This window comes from Sceloporus occidentalis, unplaced genomic scaffold (assembly GCF_023333645.1).
Source record: "Sceloporus occidentalis isolate IW3139 unplaced genomic scaffold, rSceOcc1.0.p SCAF_136, whole genome shotgun sequence".
In the NCBI taxonomy this organism is placed as follows: domain Eukaryota; kingdom Metazoa; phylum Chordata; class Lepidosauria; order Squamata; family Phrynosomatidae; genus Sceloporus; species Sceloporus occidentalis.
The window spans coordinates 1,140,589-1,158,188 of NW_028317116.1; positions in this window are offsets into that span (position 1 = coordinate 1,140,589).

Below are 17,600 nucleotides of genomic sequence, written 5' to 3' on the forward strand. Positions count from 1 at the left end.
AGTTTGCAAAGAGGAGCAACATTGTTTTGCTGAAACCTCTCGTGCTGTCCCTAATTAAGCTGCTCCATAACCATTCCCATCATTTTATCTCCAAAAATAGCTCCAGGGGCCCCCATTGAAAAACCACAAATGCTCGCTCTGTGGTCTGTAATGTCTTGGTGCATCTTTAGTGAATTTGTTCAGATCGAAGCTGACCTTCTCTGGGTAATAGTTTTAACAGGTGTTACAATTAAAGGGACACTTCAGCCATCACTTAGCTGTGCGGTCTCTTTAAATGTTCATGTTGTCCCTTTTACTAATGACTGGGGGGATTCTGCAGAATCCCCCCATATGCATTTGTCGTCCCCCCCAGGCCGAACACATCTCCCCCACGTCATATGCTTACCACCAGTCAGCTCCAGCCTTGGCTCAATGAACGCTATGAGCTCCAAACTTTGTGACCCTGAGAATCTGCCCACTCACTCCAAGACTGATGTAAAAACCCTGAGATATAAAGGATATTCTGTACCATGATGTGTTGTTTAAAGCTGTTCATTGGACAATATTTTTCTTCTATAATCTTGGCTTTTGGGGCAGTGGATGTTATTACCCATAAAATGTTCATATTGTTCAGGTCTACTCACTAAACTACGACTGCTTGTGAGTTGGCTACAAATTCAAGTTGAAAAAATACCAACTCGCAAGTTTAACTAAAGCCAAGTGGTAAAAAAAAGCTGAACCAAATGAGAAAAAAACCCTCGCATGACCTCGCCTGAAAATCAGAAAACTTTAAGTTGCATGCCCCCTCGCAAACACTTTGCTCATTAGTGAAACTGGAAGTTGTTTTGCAAGTGTTAGCATGTGAGGGCATGGGACTGAAGTGGAGTCTGGTCAGTCGAGTTAACCCTTAACTCAACTGACCACTCTACTTCTTAGGGAATAGAGGTAGTCTTTTTGGCACAATATAACAAATGAAAAAACAATGAACATTTTGTGGATCATTTAAAAGTGGTCTACGTAAGCGCTAACAATTTCTTAGGTGCCAGGCTCAGCAGTAGGGCAGAGTGATAATTCTCCCCCAAACTGAATATATTACAAGAACTAAGCATGTTCTTGTAAACAGGAATGTGTTTCATTACATGTTTTACATTCTGTCCCTTATCCTCACGAGATGACCTCACTGTCTGGGCTCCAAACATCTTTCTTCTCCCAAGATCACCAACCCTACATAGGACATGAGCTCCAACAACATAGGACAGGATCGAGTTATGTTGGGAGAGGGAGCGCAGAATTTTATCATCTCATAAACCTTTTGTTCTTTTCATTTTTTTTTATATTAAATGAACACAAACATTATTGCATTTTAAGCCAATTTATCTCAGAGGAGCTCTCTAGAAACATTATTGCATTGAATAAAAAGCTGGAATTATTATAATTATTCATTTATTTCCAAAGTGTTTACTGGAAGAATATGCTCTTCAACCGAAAAAGAAAGACAATAAATAGGAAAATGTTTTATTAGAAGACTTGTTCCCCTAATTGCTTGCAGACCAATTAATTTGAGAATAAAAGCAGTATATATATATATATATATATATATATATATAAAACATAATTTTAAAGGACCTGTCTCTTGCGTTTAGTACATACTATTTCCCATTGGGCAGCCACCCTCCTCTTCTGTGCTAGTCAATTGTAACTTGTTTTTTAACTGGTGCAGGAATCAGGAGAACAAATAGTGAATCAAGTGTGTGCTCCAAATCACTTCTGTGAACTGGAAAAAATACTTAAAGCAATAATAACAGTGTTACATTCAGCACAGGGGAACAGCATCTTTGACATATATTTAACCGTGTTTTATATTTGTCAGCTTAACCTAACAAAAGTGGAAGTTGAAATTAAATATTAAGGCAAAAAATACGTTTTTTATGCATTCTTTACACAAACTTGTCTTTAATAGAAGCTGCAGCTCCATAGCTGCAACTGCCTTCCCATCTCCATTGTCCACTGATTGGCTGTAGGAAGCAGTAAACTGATATCAATAGGAACCTTATCCATATGTGCACACGGTGGGTCTTGCTTCCCCCAACACATATGGGGATTTTAATGCAGAATCCCCCTAAAGGCCATGTAGCTATCACCATTAAAGTACATATATAGATATTTTATTTTTCCCTTTTTTTTTTTTTACTCACGCAAGATGTTCCTGAGTTTTCCCGAAGCCATTTGGAGTTATGTGCGTTGCTCAACAAAGCGGAATTTCCCTTGTGCACAAACCTATCAATTATGGTCAGCTTCAGTACCATTTGGGAACAGAATCATGTTTCCTGCCTGACAGAATCCATGTTTCGATGCAATTACCAAATTAAGTGCACACATTTTTTTTTTCAGGCTAAAAGTACAGTTTATGTGCTTGGAGGATAACACACAGAAGGCAATATTTAAATGTTACTTATAAAGTTCAAGTTTCTAAAAAGTCAGCCCTTGGAACTTAGTTTACAAAAGAACATTAAAGACAAAGGACTTTTTAAAGTATTTCACATGTAACAAAACAGAACGTCACAATGTAGCCAGTGGAAGAATTTTGCGGTGGAGGAGCCTATATGTGGTTAGAGACAGAAGCTGGGACCAATTTATGAGTTATAAGCTTTGTAGCCCAGCTTTTTAGCCCAGATTTGTAGCCATGGGGCAGTAGTCGCAAGTCCAAGCGGAATGATGGTCACAGCCCAGGCTGCTTTATAAAGTACAGATCTCGTATTGGGGCAATTGTCCTCTGCCAGTATGCCATAGCTGTCCATGGGCCAGATTTCCCATGAAATGTATACTATGGAGGTCTTTGAGGACCTCTATAATATCATTGTCTCAGTCCTCAGTTATATAAATACATAAGTATTTCAGTCTCCCTGCTCCTTTTGTGTTTTTTCTTTAAACGGGGTGGTAGGAAGCCCGATCTGCTCCCTTACACATTGCTATCTTGGGTCCATAGGGCAAAACTCCTGCTAAGGGGGACAATCAATCCAAGACTGCATGAAATTCTGTGATGGTTCTGTGAATTTGACCTAAAGACCATGTAACAATGAAACCATGAAATAATTCATTGTTTTCCTTGCATTCAACATCTACTGTACCTGTCTTAATAACTGGACAAAGAGCATTTGCCCCCTTTTTTTACCCCATGGAGAATGTACCCCTGCCAGGGAACGATGTTCCGGGAATATGTTATCCAGGAATGCGAAGAGTTAAACATATCTCAGTGTCTGTTAGGAGGATAAGGCTGTTTAGATAACAGCATTTGTCAAAGGTTTTATCCAAACTTTAGCACTGATTAAATCTGTTCCACGAGACCGATAAACGTTTTGTAATAACCAGGGATATAAATCCCCCTTAATCTCAGATCTGTCCTCGATTGGCCTTCAGGGAGATTTTCTTAAACCCCATACTAATTTCAATTTGCAGGAGGAAACTTTTTTTTTTTTCCAGAGATGTTTCCAGACTGAGCCTCTTGCAGAATCTAAATGTCAAGTTAATTAATGAATTACACGGTTGCTTTCTGTGACCTCGACAATCAGCAGCTGGTGGACAGGATTTGGGGTGACCCTGTGCGGAGGACGCCATTTGTTTTTTTCGCTGGTGGTGGATACATTTATTCACTATGGATTCATGGTTATTTCTAAAGCATCACAAAATCATCTCAAACTTTATCATTCATTTTTAGAACATCAGCATAGTAAGGTACCGCGCCGGGCTGGGGACGATGAAAGAGCCCTGGCACTTTAAGGCCGTTGGCCATCAATGGTGGAGGTGTGACGGTTGGCTGTGAAGAGGCGCCCGCCATGTTTTTCTATATCAGCTAATTCCATCATTCTTTTGTAGGACATCTCAGTGGGAAGGTAAATTACTGGTTTTTCATTAATGACGAAACCGAACTGAAAGAAAAATGAATCCTGAACGAGTTCGACGTTCTTGAGAAGGTTGACATATAGTTAGAAGTTCTAAGGTAGGGTAGGAAAAAAAAAGGGACATTTTTAACTCTATCCCCAGTGCCGGGAGCTCTCGCTGCATGCATTCCGCTTTAATAAAACTTACTAACAGCTGCCTGGAAAATTAATAAATTTAGCAGAAAGTATTGTCACGAATCTACACACCTGTTACATGGAACAAGTGTTAGCTACAATATATATATATATATATATAATGAAATATATAGAAAGCCATATATATATATATATATATATATATATAACCAAAAATATCTATATGTTTGTCTGATAAATCATATTTTTGTAAAGTCCGTGAGTGTTCATATGAAACCTCCTTTTCTATGGTAAGTGGTTTCGCATATACAGATCCATATTCTCCATCCTGTGGTTTCTAACTTCTATGTAATGTCATTGCTGACAGTCCAAGCCTTGGCAGAAGGTCTAACCATAAAGGGGGTTAACGGGTTTAAACGCCTGCTTTATGTATTTAGATGGCTGCTGCCTTCGCTAATAGAGGCTTTGCGATTCTAGGATAATCATAGGGTCACGTGAAATTCAATAAAGACACCAAGGAAACCCTCCCTGAGTCATTCCGAGACAATCCTGGGTTTCAGGGGGATATTGTTTGAGGTCTGGAAGGCATTTTCGTTTGCTACATCTAAATAAATCTGTCTTGACGTATTGGCACGAAGCAGGCTTTCAACAGCAATATAGTGAAAACCAATAAGAACCTCAACGTTCGCAGCGTGGATTCCGTGTGCCAGGCCTGTAAAATTATTTAACCAACCTATCATTCAGCCGTGGAGCGACAGTGGAACAAAAACATCCCTATTTTTTTGTCAGGACCTCAATCTATTGCTGGACTGCAACTCCCATCTTCCCAGCCAACCTGCTCCTGGCTGACGACGAAATAGTTTTAAGCCATAGCTGATTTTTTTTTACCCAATATGATGAAAATTCACCAAAATATCAGGTTATTTACATTCATATAAAGCTCAGTGTTCAACTCAGCAAGAACTTGGTTTGATGACGAGTTCATGCCTGGTTCAACTGAAAACTCGAGGTCTCGGACTTTACTTGTGCAGAGGAACATCTGCTCGGCTGTTTCCTCATCTAAGGTCTATCTGCTGAGTATTACTTGAGTCGAAGCCAAGTTCCACCCCAGTTTCTCTAAATAAGTCGGCAGCTAAAACTAAAGGGTAAATAATCAAAGTCCATAGTGGGATGGTTACCCAAGAGAACCCAAACCTGCTCTTTTACATTGGAACAGACTTATGCGGGCAAACCTCTACTTTTGTCCATCAATCCCTTCCCTTCTAACCAACATCGTGCACTAAGGAGTAGAAGGACAAATATATTACTTGGGTGGCTAGAGAGGACTTCACATGAACAGCAGCTGGAAAAACGTTCTTTCCATACCTGAAATAAACACAGTGCCACCTGGAGGATCCTCAGGGATATTGATGTTAATTGTACCAACCAACCTGCTGGTCCAGAAAATTAATACTAAAAATGAATAGTTTACACCTTAAAACCTAACTTTGATTTTGCTCTCTTCTTGCTTTTGATTGAGGGAAATGTTACCCGTCCTTAATGGTCGCTGTGTGGGTCTTTGTACTGGCCATACGTACAGTACAGCCACTATATAGCAGGATAATACAGGCTTTCTATGCATAAATGGGTTACATTTCCTAAAAATATAATAAATTAACCCTTTAATACCCTATATCAATAACTCAGTGTCAGTAAGTACACTTATAATTCCATCAAATGACCCAAGGAGAGAGTGTCTCTCTTAAACAGAGACACTTTGCAGTTATGTATTGGGGGGGGGGGTAGAACTGGTTTCATTGAATAGAACCCTGAGTCCTCATGGACTATTTAAAATGTAGCATATTAATCAACACTGATGATGCATTCACACAAACCTTATACACTGGAGTATTAATTCATATCGATTATAAGTATACACCTATACCCACAAATGTGCATTTCTGTTGCGATCATTATACCTCCATAATCACAGAAAATAAAGATTATTGATTATACATTCATAAACACACACACAGTTCGATTTATATTAATGCATTCAAACACATTCACTCCTTTTGGGACGTGAGGATAAAAGCTCTATCTTTATAACCAGATAAATAGCAAATACATCGTATCCAGTACAGCAGCCAGCCACCGGCGATACACAAAGGACACGTCTGTTTCTCTGTAAGAGCTACGTCGCCCCCAGATGAAATGGTTAATTGTACGTTGGTGGCATTAGGTACAAAGAACACATTGACTAGTGTAGCTAAAATAACAGACACCATTGATGTCAGCTGTGTAAATGTTGGCCTCAAAAGCCATACGTCTCAATAATTATACCTAGGGCTGCCCTGGGGGCAATACTACAATTGACTAGGCTTTTAAAAGACAAGAAGAGTGCAGTTCCCACGAGTGCCTCTAGAGGGAGCTGTTACTCCACACACTCTGATTATATTTTTTGTGCTGTCTCAGCAGTTTCTATTTTAGTATCAGATGTCAGGGCGCAGACATGAAAACTGGGAAAGTTATGCCTATTTCTTTATGTTTCCAGTGCAAACCGTGAGAGGTGACTTCAAATCACATTTTAAAGAATTCAACAATGCTGTCTTTCTTAAAATTTAGAACAAACCTCAAAGTTAGAGTTTAGCTAAATTATTATTTATTGTTTTATATAGCGCCATCATATTCCACAGCGGCGTGAGTTAAAAGATGTTATAATTCCACACCTAATTCTGATAATAATTCATATTTTATTCATATAAAAAAAAAATATTAAAGAAGTCGGTCAAGAAAAACAAAATAACCACATATTATTTTATTCATATCGAGAAATATAAAACATGGAAAATAATATATTTAATATGAATGAATGAATAGGTTTTCATCTTATGCAACCTACATTTTTAATGTTCTCTTTAATAGATGACCCCCCCACCCCCATAGGGATCTGGGGTTTGGGGCTAATGACTACACATTGGGGTTATGAATTAATATGACATTTTTGCAGGGAACACGTAATTCTCATGTGACGCAAAAGCAGTCACTGTTGCCATAGAAGCATGCTAAATGTTTCTTTGGTTTTAATTGAGTAAACTTTTTAGACGAAGAAGAAAATGATTTGACCTGATGAGATTTATCTGCTAGAGAGTGCAGGTCATGGTTGGACAGCACCTTTAAAGTAAGGACATTAATGAAAAGAAACTCGGCTGAAGGTACGCTTTGAGACGGAGCGTCTGAAGTTGGTTGCCGGGTTGCTGACTTGCTAATAGGAATCAGTCGTCGGTGAGTGCAGTCAGACGGCTGGAGCTGGAATAAACCAGAACTGCGAGCTTTAGTGCCGCACCCTGCCCTGTGTCAGATAATGAGAAGGATTACTGCGTCCAAAAACGCTCTCCGCTCTTTATTAATATTCCATGAACTCCCACAGGGGAGAGCTGCACAGAGCCCTGCCGGAGAAGGAATGCTGACCTCTGAACGAAAAAAAAAATAGAAGAAAAAGCCTCTTCTATTAATCCATATCTCTGAAGTGTCCCTGTTCAGGAGCGATAGTCCCTATTTGAGCCTGTGTCCCTCTTTCCTCCCCGATGTCCCTCTTCTCTCCCTGTTACCCCTCTTTTCTCTCCTGATGCCCCTCTCTCCTACTCTGATGTCCCCCCCCCTTTCCTTCGCTGATGCCCATTTCCCTACCTGATACCCCCTTGTTTGCTGGTATGAGAGTATCACAGGGTTCTACAACCCTAAAAGCCCCGATTATGTGTATTTAAACAGCAGGAAACTGCTTTATAAATTAAACTGGGCAAATAAAACCCAATATTCTTCTTCTAAATGTCCAGCGATAGGGCACAAAGTCACATAAAAGTCTCCCCTAGCCACGCCTCTAACCACACCCCTTAAAACAAAAGTGTGTCCCTCAAGGGATACTTGGAATGTTGTGCATTTGCCGATTTGCGTTGTCTAGGACATTTGACGTAAAATCCAAATATTAATTCATGAAATTAGGTTTTATTCCAGGTAAAAAAAGGACGATGGCGGCTGTTAACTCCTTGAATACAGAAAAAACTGCTAGCTTCTTTGTTCGGTGGGTATATAATATTTACCATTCTTGGTTCAAAAACAATACTTAATATAAATGTATATTAATACAAAATATTTCTCATATTCACAAAGCTATGTGTCAGGGGTTACAATTCATCCGAAACAACTGACATTGAAGCCTCTGACCTCATAATTACAGACCATGACCTCCTGCCCCGCCCTTTGTTGAATGCCTCAATGTATCGAAATGTATCCATCGTGCCCCCTCTTTGTTTCCTCCGCGCTGCGCATGTTGAGATCGTTGCTGAATGTTCCCCCCTGTAACTTTAATCCTATTTCCCTCGCTCTCCGCTGGACTCCCCCCAGATCCTTTCTATCGCTCTGGAGATGGCTTCTCCTTACTCTACACGATAAATGACGTCAGCTTCGTGGCAAAGTAACGCATGACTTGGTTAATGAAGTGTCAGCTATGGATCGCGTTCAATGTATTCCTTCGCTGGAAGCGTTTCTTGGACGTGGTCGGGGTTCGCGTTGGATACGTGGACTGCACTTGTCCGTCACTTTCATGCTCTGGAAGTCTGTTATCAGGAAGGTCGGACGATACAGGCTCTATGACATTACCCTATACAAATATTTATACTTGCGGTCAGGTGACAGCGACTGTACGTGCGGATTCCCAAATCCACATTCTGCGTGTGTGTATTCATACCGATCACCACGACATTCTCTGCCGGTCTCTGCCAGGAGGGTGACTTAGAAAACACAGAATTACATTCAGGAGCCGTATGCCTATCCCATACAAGTTTAAACTCCCATATTGTATTAACCTCTACCATTTCTACTGGGAAGCTGTTCCACTTAACTACCACCCTCTTAGTAAAGCAAAAAAAAAATAACTATTTAAGCCTCTGACTCGAATTATGCGATGGAACACTAAGACCTCACAACTCTTTTTATATTCTTTACATTAAAAAAAATGTTTTAAAAATAGGTATTTGTTGTTACCCTTAAAGCAGCGTTACTTTTTCCCCAAGTTTTTTGAAACTCCGTTATCTCTCCCTTATTGTTAAGTCGCTGGTTGTTGCTGATTGGTTCAGGCAGCCTTTGTAACGATCGTCGGAGGAGAAGGAAGAGAACTTCAGGATAGTAAATGAATGAGATGATTCCAGATGTGCCACTTTTTGCCACAAATCACTCTTTAATGAAATATACTTTTAAATAAATATAATAGCCCGGGTTTTAATAAATATATTTAGTTATTCAGGTAAATCATTCCTCATACGTCGTGTATTATTGGGAAGGAAGCTTGAAATGTAACAAATGTTTTTAATTTATATTCCTGGAACAAATACGACTCCAGCGAGATCAGCAGAAATAATCATTTAATGCAATTTTCCCAGTCTCATCCTTTGTGTCTTCGATAAAAGCTACTCATACAGCCCCTTACATCCAGATTATTACAGCGAACACAAAGAGAATGATGGTAAAACAGCAGCCCCGACCCCCATTGCTGGCAGGCAGCTCAATAGCTGCACATGAATTAAAAAGAGCTCTCAGCCATAACCCATTTCTTTTTAAATAAACATATAGGCGTACCGGAGAACTCCCTGGGTCTCGTCCGGCGACTCCGGGAGAAGTGCCGCTCCACGGTGTCTCCGGGAAACTCCCAGTCCCCGCCTACTTCCTGCCCCACTCCCTACCCACTCCCCGCCCCCACTCCCCTCCCACTTTCCGCCCCACTCCCCACCCACTTCCCGCCCCAAAAATGGGTATCCGGAGCCAGAGAGTTCCCACGAGTGCATATAGAACGTTCCCAAATATTATGTTTTTCTCAGAACACAAAGAACTTTCCAACTTGTTTTGAGAATCGATTTGGATTAAAAAGGAATTTATTTTTAAGTGCAAATAAATATTTATAATATTGGCCATATCTGGGAACTTTCCAAATGAGCCAACCCTGAGAATTTTTAAATATTAACCCTTTAATAGTCCATAGTAAAGCTTGTACGTAGCAACTCACTAAATGTGTTTCCCAAATGGCTTTAATACCGGTCGTCATGGAAACCATGGCTTGAGATAAGATACACTTAGCTGAGTCACCTGCAGTCAAGCAGGAGTATGGAAGTCCTATAAATGACCTCAGGTGTGTGTGTGGGGGGGGGGTTAGAATAGGAAAGAGGCAGCTCCAGGCTGTGTGATCCTTAGAATTTAACTCTTCACCCTCAGACCCTGATATTGGGGCAGAAACCCTGAGAGTTTCCAGGCAATGGGCCACCGGTTAGATTCATAGACTCAACATATCATTGTTCAGAAAACAAATAGTAAAACAAATAAAATAAAAAGAAAGTCACATTTAGACCGTAAAAATTCCTATATATTTTTACAGTATACTTAGTTTATCTACCATTTCCATTACAAAATGAACAAAATAGAACAATGAATAATCCCACGTAGTTTACAGAAAAAAAACCCGACGCGTATTAAACCCACTTTGATTATTCCTCCCCATCAAGTTATTCCTCTCCTTTTGTGGCCTTCATAATGGTGGGGGCTAGGAGACAGTACAGGAAACAGAAATGATGATTGTTTTGCCACTTTTTGCCACAAAAAAAACTCTGATCTTTGTCATTGTCGCCATCCTTGAAGACTCATTGGGTCTTGAAATGTTTCAGCTGGAAAAGAGTCTGGAACAGAATGATGCAGATTAGAAAGCTTGGATTTGAAGATACATTTGAGACAACAGTGATGTTTGGGATGTCTTCAGGGTACTATTTCTTTATTTAGATAAAAGGGCCCTTTAGTAAGCCCTTGTACCAATCCAAAGTCCTTAGGCGGTGGATTCCACATCTTTACCGCTCTAACGTTACAGAACTCGATTTGTTGCCAATGAAGAATTTTCTTCTCTTGAAGTTTTGGGGATGACCTGAACCTTATGACATTCATACAGATCTAATATTTAGAATATTTTTATTGTAGCACCTTTTCTAGTGAGGACAATCATGTTGCTATAACAACCATTTAGCTGGTTATCCACTAATTAACTCTTCTGATTTTATTTCTAAACTGTGAAGATTTCCAATGAACCCCACATTTTTTTTTGACCCTTAGAACTGTTGTCAGACATTTCTCATTGTTGCGCTAGCCTCTTCAATTTCACCAAAATACTTTACTTGTAAGGATCTAACCCGAAATTGAAACCTTTTTTTTTGGATGATTTAGTGAAATTATTACATTACATATTTTTATTTCACAATCAAAACTGAAATGTGGCTTTCAAAGGTCTTCCCAATGTCATCGTAAGCAAAAAGAAAAACAGAAACATTTGGAATCGTGACAGATCCCGGAGTATCTTCCAAGTGGAGAATGCGTTATATACACAAACCCTCTGCGCTCTTTTCTTTCGCTGACGTTCTGAAATATTTTCAAGCCTCTATCACTCAAATTGAGTCTCCGAACGTTCTAAGGGAACTCCAAGGCTCTAACGAGACAGCGAACATGCCGATTTAGAAACATTCCTGATATAAACCATAGAAATCTAGTGGATTTTATCTAAAGTATAATGAAATATATGAAACACATTAGGTTAAAAATACACGTACTTTCTTAGGGCCACGTAAGGGATCGTGACATCATGTGATTTGCCCAAAATGTATGGCAAAGCCAAAAAAAGTTTCCCTTTTTGTCGTTTTAGTCTTAAAAAAAAAGGTTGAAGCATAAAAATAACAGAAGCCTTTTCTGATTCTACGGCAACAAAGCATTTCGGCCTACTGGTGCCCTTTACTTGACTACAGACTTTTATAGAGCGATCCGTGACAAAATATGAACGGGCAAAACTTTTCAGCAAGATGTGGCATTTCAGAAGTAGAAGGAGGGGATGTTTTCCTGCTGTGTTCACTCATACAAGCGTTAAGAAGACAGCGCCTTTAATCCACTTTCTTCACTATGGGGTGAGATCTAGAAGAAGAGGCTTTGTATAAGAGGACTAAAGTCTAGAAAGCATAGTCTTCCCGTTCCGTTGACCTTGTTCATTACGGAGAATACATTCATCCCGACCAAAGATATTTTAGAAGAAGACATATAAAGCTCAGTATCGAGGGCACGTTCCAGAAGAAGACAGCAATGACCTTTATGGTGTCGAAAAACAGTATTTCAAAAAGTTGCCCTCGGATAGACAACTCTTAAACTTTATAGGATTTCTTACATTACTTCGTTGACTTTTATTTTTTTAATTACACTGAAGAAAGGCGAGGTGCTAAAATCTAATTGTTCCCGTAGGGTGCGACTCGATGCGGCGTAACAAATTACTGACATCTTCGGCTTCTCAAATCTCTTTCAATGGTTTCCATCAGAGTTTTGTCAGGGAGAAACTGGCTTATGTCGTCTTGATTGCTTTTTTGTTTTTTTTCCTTCTGGGTGCGCCTTAATTTGGGAGCGGCGAGCCCTCCTCCGCACGCTTCTACCTCCTTCAAGGAGTGTGGTGTAATTAAAGAATGCTAATAATCCCCTAATCAGAATCAGTGTTTGCTTTTTCGCAATCGAACCAAACCGAGGTTACCTCCGAGCTGTTGAAGAATGACAGGTTGGCAGGGTAGACATATTTCTGGCGTATATGAGGATCATGGCCAACACCCAATGGCAGTTTGCAGATAATTTAATACACATCATTAAAAAAATCCTGATGATTTATTAAATTGAATTAAAGTTATTTATTAAATTCGTTAATCATGTAACGATTCCCCTGAAGCTATCCTTGACCCCATCGAGATTGGGCATCTAGTTGGGTTGAAGGTTGATGGTGGTCAAGCGTGCGGGAGCAAGATGACTTATCTACTTCAACTCGCTCTTATTAAAGGGACGTTCCAGTTGGAACTTTAGCAGGACTGTACAAGCTAATTAAAGACTGCTGGCAGTTCCTCTGTAGTCTGCTTCTCACCAATTTATGATTTGTCAATTGTTACAATGTTACCAAAATAACTTAATTATTATTAATCATTATTGTCTAGCCGGCCATTGACATGGAATGCTATGTGATATTATTGAACAAATCTCATGCTTTTATTGAGTTCAATTGTATCAGATTGTGTTACTGATATAATGTAGCAAGTTGTGTCGAGAGGCCTCCTTCTTATTTTACGTATGTTTGGGGTATAAATGGCTGTGTCAATAATGACAATATATATTAATATGCAATTATTAATCCTATTATTATTAGCGTTCTGTACGGAACCTCAGTGTTGTTAAAGTCTCCGCAATCAAACATAACAGAAAGCATCTCTCTTTTGAAACCTAAAGCTTAGCCCATTGATGTCTCACATTTCAGTTTGCAATAAAGATGCCCCGAGTCTGTGTCCATCATGGGATGGGGGATGGTAACGTAATAAACGTTCATGATCTACGGCACGTTCGCAATCACAGAGCTGTGAAGTCACTTTGGCAGAAGACTTGTCGTAATTAATTATTACACAAATACCGAAATCTGCTTTCATTCTGTAATCAGCTATAGGCAAGCGAAGCCAGATCTCAGGATTGGACGGCATTGGGTGGATTCCTTTTGGATTCTCTCATCTTTTTTATGTAAGGATAACAAAAAACCATGAATGACAATGTTCAGTTCTTTCCACGTTAAAATAATAATACGCCATATTCTCTTTAGCCGTTAACTGTAAACGCACAGGACTGGAGGGTGCCCATAAGCCATCAGAGTGTTATTAGGAGTGACCTTAATGACATGAATGGGAAATTCCCACCATACCTTTATATTCTTTTATGTGGATTCAAATTTACGAATTACGTTAATTTCTACGAATGTCTGAAAACAAGGATGGGGCCCCAACCAACTAAATGAAACCAAAGGAGAACGTTTAGAACTTGTGATTGAATTTTGCTGTTTTTTTCTCATTCTCTCTCACGATCTCTCCCCCTCTCTAATCTCCTCTCTCAATGTCTCTATACCTTCTCCAACAACCGCTTCCATGTATCCACTTCTTGTTCAGATCCTCTTCTTCTCTCCTATCCTTGCCTCTCGGAGTAGATGGCTGGGGGAGATGCCCTTGGCCGGGTCGAGGGCCGCCCCAAAGAGACGTCCCTGATGAATCCCATTGCAATATGTCTTTCTATACATAACATAGGTGATATGAACACGCACACATATTGTATTTAGAATCCAAGAGAGAACTTTCTATCAAAAAGCTTCTCTCCAATATTATGCAATATTTTGATCAGCTTCCCTGATTATACCAGATATCCCCCAAAACAAGTGAAACTAATTAAAAAAAATAAAAAGTCGAAGCATAATATATATTTATAGGGTTTAATAAATGCGTTGACTTTTGATAAAATCAGTAATGATGACAGTCCTCCTTTAGGCCATACAAACACTGTATAGATCAAAACCCCCCGAGGCTTATGGAGAGCATCTCGGATCTGTCTAAAGCGAACGGCTAAACGCTGACATTTAATTCATGTCTCTTATTAGAAGAACCATTCATCTCGTTTTATTGATCTGCCAAAATTGATGTTTCTATGAGCTATCCGCTCAGACACATCAATGAAATATAAAGTAAATGATTAAATTAACACGGATTGGCAAATTTTCTTCATGTCCGAAGGCCAGACTTTCTAAGAAATGAATTCACCTTTTTAAAAAAAAAAAAAAAAATGATTTTCAATTTCAGATTTTGAGGAAGCCGCATTTGTCAAGGCTTGCATCTGACTTATTTTTCATCATTTAAGTGACAGTTTACAAAGAAACTTAGAAAGGGCCCAGAGGGCAATTTAACACTTCTATTTTGGTTTAAATTCTAAGAGAATTAAAAAAAAACACCAAAACACCTAGAGGAGACAAATGTTAAAAAAAAATCACTTGTCTGTCTTAATAAATTGCTACAAGATGATTTACGGGGACGAGCAGCTGAAGAGTTCCGTAGAATGGTTACTTTTTCTTTCAACAAAGAAGAGAAAAAAATGTAACTTTTTTTAATCTTGTTTAAGGGAACATATTCCGGATCGGGACACTTGTGTTTAAGGGTGTGAGAGGAGGCAGGAAGGGGAAGAGCTTATCGAGGAAGGGGCAGGGCCAGAGGCGTGGCCAAGGTGGCCATGTGGGAGCTACAATGGCGTCTGTTGCAGCAACTACACGCTGTAGGCCTCCATTGATTCTTACAGCTCCTTGGGATGGTCAGAGTAGATCAGAGGATCCCCCCCAATAAGCCTGTGATCCCCACTGCCCACAAAAGTGGGATAGTGGGGCAACCTTAAAAAATCAGGACTGTTGGGAGGCATGACACCATAAAAAGCTTTTCTATCTGCATTAAAGGATAATTTGCTTAATCCCAATAACCCCCCCCCCGAAAAAAAGAGGCCACATCCAAGCCAAAATAAAAACTGCCCTCCTTCTATATAATGCTTTCTCCCCCTCAGATTTCATATCGATGTTTTTTTGTTTGCTTGATGAAAAAAATATTTTGGATAAATACTTTTGAGAAACTGGGAGCTTCAGTTATTTAATTAGCTACTCTTGACAACAGCGTTAATTTGTGGTCCCTCGAGCCCTTGATGAAGCCATAAGGGACGGAACGTGTCCGGTGTTTGCCTATAAGGACGCGTTTGCGCATCTTACCTGTACAATATATGTCATAATCATATATATTTATGGGAAAGAGATCGTTATTTTGATTTTTTATGTAGAAAAGAAGAAACCACGTTTTTTTTTTCTTTACCATATTTTTGATGGTATTTAATCCTGGAGAAATCAGATTGGTTAAATGAGGTGTTTATGGTGGACGTGGAACTTAATTTCTACCCCAATGATAATTATTAGGGCTTTTTATAGCTAATAGTTGTTGGGAATAAAATAACTATCTCTTGTATTTTTTCTTTATTTTGTTTTTGTGCCCCTACCCAAAATTGTGACTATTTACTTATTTATTTATATAGAATGTATGTTTTATTTGTAACTCTGTTGCTATTTCAGGGATGAGAGAAAATTGTTAGGGTTGAGTGAGGAGGTTTTTATTTGGAATAAGGGGGTACTTTCTGGAGTCTTTGGCATCTGGTCACAAATGAATGTATAAAAAATAATACAGGACCATAGATTTTGGGGTGATCAACCAGCCCATAGATTTTCGATATCACAAATCTGACAAGTTACACAGAATCTTTTTGGAGCGAACTGGAGGAAAGGGATAGAATGGAAATACAACGTCAGCTGTATCAGATATTCACGCAGGTGTGAACAGACACGTATCCCCGAGCAACTTAATATATGTCTGTCCCAAATTACAACAAACTCTTTGTGTTTTCAGACAGGAGATACTTCTGATGAATGTCAGGAGGTGATAAGTTCTCAGAAAACTAAAACAGAAAAAAAAAACCCCAGATCTTTCTAATTTTGAGCATATCCCCCCCGAGAAGCATTAATTACACCAAAAAGAGAGTGAGGCTGATGTTCTGCGGACACGTTTAGATCCTCTTACCGCCAGCTACATAGTTAAAACCTGTAGGCGATTAAATGTCACCTGCAGTGGTTCTTTCTAATGAGAATTCCCAGGATGGAAGCCAATAAACGCCTCTGATACAGGGGCAGGTGCCGTAGGTGCTAACACAGGTGTACGTTCAGGCTGGGGGTCATCAGACTTATACAGGTGCAGCTTTAATACTCTGGGCCAGATGTTTTGTGAATAGGAAGAGCTCTTCTCTAACCCTAACCCATTAATGGACCAAATTACTGCTTATTAATTATTTTTTTTTAAATATTTTGGTTTTTTTAAAAAACAGAAACAGAAAAATGCGTGTGAAGGGGTTTAATAATTTTGCTACTTTTAGAAGCGTTAACCTAAAAATCCAGCGTGCGTAATATGTTTCTTGAAGAACAAAAGGCCCAACATTCATGAATTAAGATTTTGGGTCACAGAAGCCTTCAGGCTCTCAGAGGTCTCTTCTTCAGATGTTGTCCATAAAATAAAGACAATGGGCCGAGGGGTCTGTGCTTTTGTACTTAATTCGTAAGAGAAAAAAAAATATAAAAAATAATAATTTTATTCCACACTTAGCTCCGTAGGGAGCAACGTGTGATTAATCAGCGTTTGATGTGTGAATTTAAACAGCTTTCAGCTTTTGTTGACTTTAGCTTCTGGTCCAAAAAATTGGTCCAAACACCTGCAGGTTGAACTGACACAGCTTGCGATGTACGTGTTTGTAATTATAATTATTATAATTTATACCTACTGGAAATTACACAATAAAACCAGCGTGAATCACGCAAATCCTACGAATACGTCCCAGGAACACATCGGTATGGGAATCGACTGTGACTCGTCCAGATACTAATTATACAATTTCCGAATATATTTCAGCTTTTCTCGGGAAATGTGACTTCTAATTAGCTGATATAACACACATAAAAAAGTTTAAAACTAACTAAAGTTTTTGCTTAATCTCAAAATTTGGGGTATTTTTTTTCCAAATGCTCATCAAAAATATTTTCTTGCCAACATTTGCAAAGTTTCACAAGTTAACATTGGTAAGGAAACAATGTATGTAACCGTATTAGCCCAAGAGGAGATACAGTCT